Source organism: Oncorhynchus mykiss, chromosome 26, assembly GCF_057628025.1.
Source record: "Oncorhynchus mykiss isolate SJ-2025 chromosome 26, ASM5762802v1, whole genome shotgun sequence".
NCBI lineage: Eukaryota > Metazoa > Chordata > Actinopteri > Salmoniformes > Salmonidae > Oncorhynchus > Oncorhynchus mykiss.
In genome coordinates, this window is record NC_143047.1 from 18,622,828 (window position 1) to 18,632,453 (window position 9,626).

Consider the following 9,626-nt stretch of genomic DNA (forward strand, 5'->3'; position numbering starts at 1 on the left):
CCCAAACTGTTACAGACCTATATCCATCCTGCCCTGCCTATCTAAGGTCTTCGAAAGCCAAGTCAACAAACAGATCACTGACCATCTCGAATCCCACCGTACCTTCTCCGCTGTGCAATCTGGTTTCCGAGCCGGTCACGGGTGCACCTCAGCCACGCTCAAGGTACTAAACTATATCATAACCGCCATCGACAAAAGATAGTACTGTGCAGCCGTCTTCATCGACCTGGCCAAGGCTTTCGACTCTGTCAATCACCATATTCTTATCGGTAGCCTCGGTTTTTCTAATGACTGCCTTGCCTGGTTCACCAACTACTTTGCAGACAGAGTTCAGTGTGTCAAATCGGAGGGCATGTTGTCCGGTCCTCTGGCAGTCTCTATGGGGGTGCCACAGGGTTCAATTCTCGGGCCGACTCTTTTCTCTGTATATATCAATGATGTTGCTCATGCTGCGGGCGATTCCCTGATCCACCTCTACGCAGACGACACCATTCTGTATACCTGTGCTATCTAACCTCCAAACGAGCTTCAACGCCATACAACACTCCTTCCGTGGCCTCCAACTGCTCTTAAACGCTAGTAAAACCAAATGCATACTTTTCAACCGTTCGCTGCCTGCACCCGCACGCCCAACTAGCATCACCACCCTGGATGGTTCCGACCTAGAATATGTGGACATCTATAAGTACCTAGGTTATGGACATTTTATCTAACACTAAACATACAAACATGTATTTTGCAGTTATAGGAAAGGCGAAATCTTATAGTTTGTCATTTTATAATTTGATTATACTATGTTAAGAACGAGACATAGTGGTTAGAGCGTTGGACTTATAACCGAAAGGTTGCAAGATCGGTTCCCCCGAGTTGACAACGTAAAACACTGTGAAATGCTTCTGTTTCTAGCTCTAACGGTGCAGTAATATCTAACAAGTAATATCTAACAATTTCACAATACACACAAATCTAAAATGGATGACTTTTAAATGAATCTATCCCCATGTTCATCTATTCTTCAACATGGAATCACTGCTGGGTGACAAGTGTGTTTTCAAAAACAACATGGATTTACGATTTCTACTAGACATTTCAGGGTTCCAAAGCTGGCACCAGTGAGTCCCTGCTCATTGGTTGAACTATGTATCCGCAGGCGACCATGTTTGATCACTGGGCTGTGAATCTTCAGCACACTCTTCCCAGCATGGAAGTGCGTCACTGAAAAAACAAACTTAGGGGCTGTTTCAGTGTGATAAAACATAACAATGTATCGCTTAGTCCTCATCCTTATATACAGGGAGCTCCAAAAGTATTGGGACAGTGACAAATGTTGTTGTTGTTTTGGCTCTGTACTCCAACACTTTGGATTTGAAAGGACACAATGACTATGAGGTTAAAGTGCAGACTGTCAGCTTTAATTTGAGGGTATTTTCATCCATATTGAGTGAACAGTTTAGAAATTACAGCACTTTTTGTACATAGTCCTCCCATTGTAGGGGACCAACAGTATTGGGACAAATTCACTTATATGTTTATTAAAGTAGTGAAAAGTTTAGTATTTGGTCCCATACTCATAGCACGCAATGACTACATCAAGCTTGTGACTACACATTCATTGGATGCATTTTCTGTTTGTTTTGGTTGTGTTTCAGATTATTTTGTACCTAATGGAAATGAATGATAAATAATGTATTGTGTCATTTTGGAGGTACTTTTATTGTAAATAAGAATATAATATGTCTATAAACACTTCTACATTAATGTGGATGCTACCACATTAATTTTGGGGGGGGGTATTTGTGTGTCTGTAACTGTAACTTTTTTCACTCATCATTATTCACAGTTCATTCAGTATTATCCATAATCATGGTAGTATCCACATGAATGTAGAAGTGTTTAGAAACATATTCTATTCGTTATTTACAATAAAAACGGTCCCAATACTTTTGGAGCTCACTGTACGTCTCTAGCTTGTTTTGTGGTTCCAGTCAGAACAGTCTGTCTAACTAAGCAGTATGCAGCATCGCCACAGATTCCCCATCAGCCCTGTGAAAGACACTCTTTGTTTCTCTGCTCTGAGAAGCTTTGCCCTGTGCCAGTATTCTATTCCACTCCCCAGGGGGACCTAGTCAACTAATCAATGAGAGCTGTTTTTATACTGAAACAATAGAAGAGACTGAATCAAACACAAATAACTGAGGGATGAGTCAATCAAACAACAAAGTGTAATTGTGTTAGTTTGCAGTAGTTTGGAAGCATTTAAAATGTTACATTATGATTTGTATTGTGTAAGACAACTTGCTAGAAGTCCTTCACAGTTCAAACCTTCACAGGAACATTTGCTAGAGTGTATTCGCCACCTTAAGGGGAATACCAGAGTGTGTGTATGTTGGTAGGCTTGTGTTTATCGTGTCTTCGCCTGTTCAGTAGGTCTTGGCAGGCTGAATAAACTGGAGAGAAATTAAGATGGATTATACACAGTACAGTATGAAATGTAGAATATGTTCACTGATGTCTCTGGCTCATGTAACTGTATTGTCAGATGTGACCCACATTGCAGTGTTGGAGTTAGCTGCCACACCATGTTGTGTTTGGGTAGAGTGCCAGTGATTACTTTCACAGATTGCAGGTGATTTACTGCCTCCACTCTACACCCCAGAGCCCTCAGGGGGTACCCCAGGTTTCCTCCGCTCATGTTATTCAGGGGCCCCTGATACCTCACCTGATACCTCAACCCCCACAGCAGTGAGGAGTGAGAAGGTTGGGTGAATGTGACCCTGTGGGGCTAACCCCTAACCTCGAACCCTAGCTTCATGTCAACACCCCAGCTCAACCCCAACCCTAACTTCATGTCCACACCCCAGCTCAACCCCAACCCTAACTCTAGATTCATGTCCACAGCCCGGCTCAACCCCAACCCTAACCCTAGATTCATGTCCACACCCCGGCTCAACCCCAACCCTAACCCTAGATTCATGTCCACACCCCGGCTCAACCCCAACCCTAACCATAGCTTCATGTCCACACCCCGGCTCAACCCCAACCCTAACCCTAGCTTCATGTCCACACCCCGGCTCAACCCCAACCCTAACTTCATGTCCACACCCAAGCTCAACCCCAACCCTAACTCTAGCTTCATGTCCACACCCCGGCTCAACCATAACCATTGCCACAACCCTAACCCTAACCATAGCTTCATGTCCCCAGCCATAACCCTAACCGTAGCTTCATGTCCTCAGCCCGGCTCAACCCTAACCCTAACCATAGCTTAATGTCCTCACCCAGGTCGCAATTGTAAATGAGAACTTGTTCTCAACTTGCCTACCTGGTTAAATAAAGGTGAAATAAAAATAAAAAAATAAACCCAAGCTCAGCCCTAACCATAGCCCTAACCCTAGCCATAACCCTAAACCTAGCTTCATGTCCTCAGCCCGGCTCAACCCTAACCCTAACCATAGTTTCGTGTCCTCACCCAAGCTCAGCACTAACCCTAACCATAACTCTAACCCTAGCTTCATGTCCTCAACCCTCTTTCAGTGACTTCTGATATGCTGCCAGGGGATACTGTGTAGATAAGGCAGGGATGCACCATCCTCCTCCAACAATCTGATCACACCTCAAACACTTGTCAAATGGGTCCTTTCCCTGATCCCTTTCCTGATCTTTATACTCCCTCTTGCAGTTCCTCTCCTGCTGCCTTTTTGAGAGTTATAATGAATAAATAACATTGGCCAATCCATAAACACCTATGCTAAAGGAAGCGCATTGATTTTTAATATTGATGTATTAGAAATTCAGAAACATCACCCCATAGTGTTGCTAAGCAGCAGGCCAATGAGGCCATGCAAACATCCTCCCTAACATCACAGCAGTATCAGCCACCTTTGCACATACCTCCATTTGGATCAAAATCCAGTCCTTTATCCTGCATCCTCCCACACCACTAACCCAGTAGACCCCATGTGTCCCTTCAGAGCACATGCTGCATCACTATCAATCCCCCCGGATGGAAAAACACACTCAATTGACCTAGTCTGTCATATTAGTTTAAATCTGGATTCCTCTTTTTGTTTTGGTGCAGTCTTCTTAACATCCTGGTCCGCCCCCAGTGAGTGCAGGGCATGTGTGCTATGTCAACCTAGTTTGAACAACAACTCCCTAACAGATGCAAATACAGCGATAACTCAACATCCATGGCTCCACAGCCGGAGAACCCAGGTGGATCTTCTCTCACATGGCCTGGGGAAATACTGTATGATGTATTAGGATATTTTCCTCTACTGCGTTTACATCGATGCTGTCCACAACCTGTACATTTCATTAATGCTGTGCTTATCTTGAGCAGCCTTGAGGTCTGCGGGAATGTTTCCAACATACAGTGTATACCAGCCAAGGGTTAGCAGCCGATAAATGACAGATTAATTTATTACCTTGGACGCAGACACTAATAGCTGTAGGTCACAGTGTCCAAGTGGTTTCCCCAACTCTGGTACTGTGGACTATGAACATGACCATGTTGATCATCTCTCTGTTTGAGTAGAGTGGACAGTGTTTTTCATCATGAACTGTAGACTGTTGGACAAGCAGCATGGAGAGTGGTGGACACAGTCCAGTGGAACGTTACAGAGGTGTACAAGGCCCCCAGAAAGGGGATCCATGTTAGTACTGTAGGTCAGCAGTCCTGGCCTGTGAAGCCTCGTTAAATCAAGCCAACAAACCGGAGGTTGATAACAGCCATGCAGCATATCCTGGAAGCCCCGCGGTGCTTCCTCCTGGACACACAGCTATGGCCACTTCCCCCAAAGGACTTCACTACAGTAATTACTGTACTGCCTTCCTCAGAAATGACTTCCAGCCCCCACACAGATGTTGATTAAACGATGTGTGAGGGTGAGATGCAGGAATTGTCCAGCACATCAGAAGGATGGAAAGGAAATGGAGCTGCCAGGCCTTGACTTAGAGACCACAGTTTTAGGAGGATCTGCTGTGTAAATTAAAGGGTTAAGGAGTTGTTTAATGTAATTTGTTCAACATGTCCTCTTTCATTTTGCTCAAATTTCAGGTGGAAACAAGGCAAGCACAAAGTCACTCTGAATTACAGTCTTTGACCGTAGTCTGACCGTAGTTTGACCATAGTCTGAGACATTGTGGTTGATAATGGCACGCAATAACAGCAGAGAGATCTTCAACCAAAAGTCACTGGAGGTTAAATTCAGCTGCTCACTAGCATACGGTAAATGATTGTAAGGAGTGCAAAGTCCTAGCTACAGGGACTTCAGCCAGATACCTTGCTTTTAAGATCCCCTCCAACACACACACACACACACACACACACACACACACACACACACTGAGGTCAGTGCGTAGAACATATCCCCATCAGAGGAGACAGGGCTCTTCTCCAGGCTGCTTATGGACAGCAACTGGTTGATAGAGTGTGTTGCTCCTGCTGCTGCTGCAGTGGGGCAGGATAAGGGCTGAGGCTGCATGTTCTCCACTGAAGGCCCTGCTGTTTGTTGTGCATTAGTGGCTGGGTTACAAGACAAGTGAGGCCTATTTGTTTATCCATCCCCTGTTGCTTCCCACAGCGTGAGTGGATCTGATGTACTGGATTCCCCAGCACTTCCCTGTCCATGTTCCAGTGCAGCCCTGGAGCAAATAGTCTTCAGCTCAACAACAAGGACACACACCTGGACTACTACAGTAACCCAACCAAACAGTCGGCAGCACACGGCAAGGTAATCTTAAGCAGAAGCAGGGTGATGGAGAGGAGCAGCTGGCTTCCTGAATGGGTGAGCCTGGTGGAGTTGTTATGCCAAGATACAGTCTTCTGGAGATAACAGACACAAATACAGACACACAAACAGCCATTCAGAGCCTCAGCTTCAAAATAGCAGCTTCAACATAGCAGGGAGGAAATGAAAAACGTGTATTGTATGACATTCAAACGGATGTGGTGCGTGCCAAGAGCGTCGAAAGAGCAAACTGGAACAAAACTGCATAAAACTTGGTCCTCTCTCTCTGCACTTTGAGGGTCGTTAAAGGTTGAGTGGAGAGCGACACTCCATCTTCATCATCACTGAGAGTTAAACAGTCATCAGGCTGGCCTATAACAGCTGTTAATCAGCAGACCAAGCTTCTAGCTCCAGCCAGGACTCGCCCCTTGCTGATCTCCCTCTCCCTCTCTCTCTCTCTCTCTCTCTCTCTCGCTCTCTCCCAGTGATTAAACACAGCCTCTTGCCAGTGTTAGACTGGAGTGTTGTTCAGATGGCTCTCTACTCTCAGCATCGGGTCAATGTGTGCTGAAGTAACACCACATGACGTTGCTACTGTATGTCTTTCTAAATGACAGAATCAGAACGTATCACTGCTTAAAGACTGTATCTCAAACTTAGACATTCTTCCAATGGTTAATTTGTCTCCATTTGTCTCCATTTGTCTGTTCTCAATGTGGAAAGGAGCAAAGTACAAAGAACAAGAAACCCTTATGAAATGTCTAACGTTATTATTTTACATCTATTGAGTAGCATACTTGTGTCATTACTGTGCTAACTCAAATCTACTGGACTACAGTATCAGCATACCATCTCTGTACTGTGCTAACTCAGATCTACAGGGCTACAGTATCAGCATACCATCTCTGTACTGTGCTAACTCAGATCAACAGGACTATAGTATCAGCTTACCATCTCTGTACTGTGCTAACTCAGATCTACAGGACTATAGTATCCGCATACCATCTCTGTACTGTGCTAACTCAGATCTACAGGACTATAGTATCAGCATACCATCTCTGTACTGTGCTAACTCAGATCTACAGGACTATAGTATCAGCATACCATCTCTGTACTGTGCTAACTCAGATCTACAGGACTATAGTATCAGCATACCATCTCTGTACTGTGCTAACTCAGATCTACAGGACTACAGTATCAGCATACCATCTCTGTGTTTCCTAAGGTTAAGTGATTGTTTGAACTGAGTGGGAATCTGTTCCACCCCATTCCTGCATGTCTGTACCCACCAGAGGCAGACCAAGGCCAGTTCAGATCGTGTCTGTGGTCAGTGAAGTTGTTCCAAAGATAATGGGCCTAACCTGGGTGGCCTTGGTCTCTATTCCATTCCATTCATTCCTGCTGTGGACCTCAGCATTAATGATGGGTCATTCACCAACGAATCGGCTCTAAGAGCCGGCTCTTGTAGGTGAACGTTGGGAGCCGGCTCACATATCAGAAGAGCCAAATCTATTTATAAAAATATTTTAAAATTAAGATATGAATAATCAAAATATTTAAATGAATAGAATTAACTCATTCAAAGAATGAAAAAATTAATAAAATAATATAGGCCTAAATGCTCAAGCGCACACATTCGTTCTGACCTTCTGCTCAGATTAACAGCCTCACTTGTTGTTCCTGTCAATCAGACACGCAGTGTCAACCAATGAACTAAAGATGCGTGAGGGAGGGCTGAGCCAACTCACTCACAGTCACACACTTAGCAGCCGAGGAGAGAGAGGAAGGACAGCTGTGAAAACAACAGCTGGAAAATTAGTCGGAAGCACAGTAGAATTTGGATGCATTTTAATGATGTAGACAATGTTAGAGCACAGTGTAGAATTCGCCAAAACAAAATCTCATATAAAGCCAGTTCTATGCACAACCTACACCGGCATATGTGAACTGTGCACCCAACTGTGAAGCTAGCTGTAGCGGAGCTTTGAGAAACTAGCGGGCCTGCTAGTGATAGTGGTGGAGCCAGCACCTCCACAGGTGGAGATGTATCCACTCAGTCAAGTAGACCTACTCCGCGACCCACAGCAATGCACTTCTATGGACTAGTTTATGCCAAAGTCTATGTCTGTAGCAAAACAAGGCCAAATTGATATTGCATTGGCTAAAATGATTGCCACCAATTTCCAGCCATTTTCGATTGTGGAGGACAGAGGTTTTAGAAATTATGGCAATAGTCTAAATCCAATGTACACAATTCCAAGCAGGAAAACCTTTCAAAATCACTTATTCCACAACTGTACGAGAGCACACAGGCTTCAGTGCGGGAAAGAGTCCAAAAAGCTACTGCAGTTTGCCTTACCACTGACTGCTGGACATCAAGGGTAACCACTTGTTACATGTCACTTCATTGAAGATTTTTTGATGTCTAGCGGTCTTCTGGACTGCTTTGAGTTCAGCAACAGACACCTCAGAGAACATGGCAGAGGAACTGTTGAGAGTGGCCAGAGAATAGCAGGTACAGTATATGGAAAAGTGGTCTGTTGTGTTAGCGACAATGCATCTAATATAACCAAAGCAATGAACATTTTTAAATGGACCCATCATCTATGTCTTGCCCACACAATCAACCTGATTGTAAGAGATGCTCTGAAGGTGATGAAGCCCACTGTGGACAAAGTGAAAGCAGCTGTGGAATACTTCCACAGGAGCACAGTAGGTGCTGAAAAACTAAAGTCTACACTACGCCAGATGGGGATGTCTGAGCTGAGGCCTAAACAAGACTGCACTACAAGGTTTTATATGTTGAAGCGGTTTCTTGAGTCAAAGGATGCCATCATCTCTACTTTTGCCATTGTCAATGCACCTGTTGATGCTCTGACCCAAGAGGAATGGGAGGTGGTGGAGGAGGTGTGCAGAGTCATGGAACCCTTTGAGCAGGTCACTGTGGATCAGTGGAGAGAGGTACAGTAAGCAGTTATTACTACATCATTATTTAATCCAGTATTATATATTAATATGAGCAGTAGATGAGAATGTAGTATCAGTAGACAAAACATGAATCTGAACTAATATGTTACTGTTCTCTCTTTTCAGCTATGTGACAGTCTCAAAAATGATACTCCTGTGTAAGGGTCTGCAGCGAATTACAGCCGTCAGAGAGGAGCAAAATGTAACCACAGGACATGAGACAGAGTTGATGGACACCCTATGTTCATCAGGGGATAGAAAGTTCCACAGAATGGAATATAATCACGTGCTATCAGAAACCACTGCACTTGACGCCAGGTTTAAGAAGTTAGCCTTCAGTGATGCCAGAGCGATTGATGCCATAGCGATTGGCTCTTCAAAGAATAACCTCAGTAGCAGGAAAGGACAGCCCCAGCAGTCAGCTGGCTCAGGCACCAGGGCAACAGGAAGAAGAGGGATCATATGGAGCAGAAGCACCAGCAGTAGTGCAAGAAATGTCTGCTGTTTGGAAGCTGTTTGGCACAAAGGAATCCCTCAGCAGATGCCATAATGGAGGTCCGATCCTATTTGGAGGAAAAAGTCATGAAAGGGAGACTCTGCATAGTGGCCACATCCGTTCCCTCGAAAATGGGACAAATAATTACTGAGAGAAGAAACCGCATCAACCCCTCGAAAGTGAGGCAGCTTGCATTTCTGAATGCAAATCTCGCATAAAGGCAAAAGATGGTCAGCATTGGTGTGTGTTGCTGGTTATAACATGGCTATAAATAAGAGAGAGAAAAGAGGGACCAGTTTAATGTTTTCACTGGGATGCAGTTTTGCCCATTGTTATTTATCTTTCGTTGATATGGTGCAATATTATATTATTATGTTCAGATTGTATTCATTTTGAATGGTTAGATTTATATGCACTTAGTTTATATACAT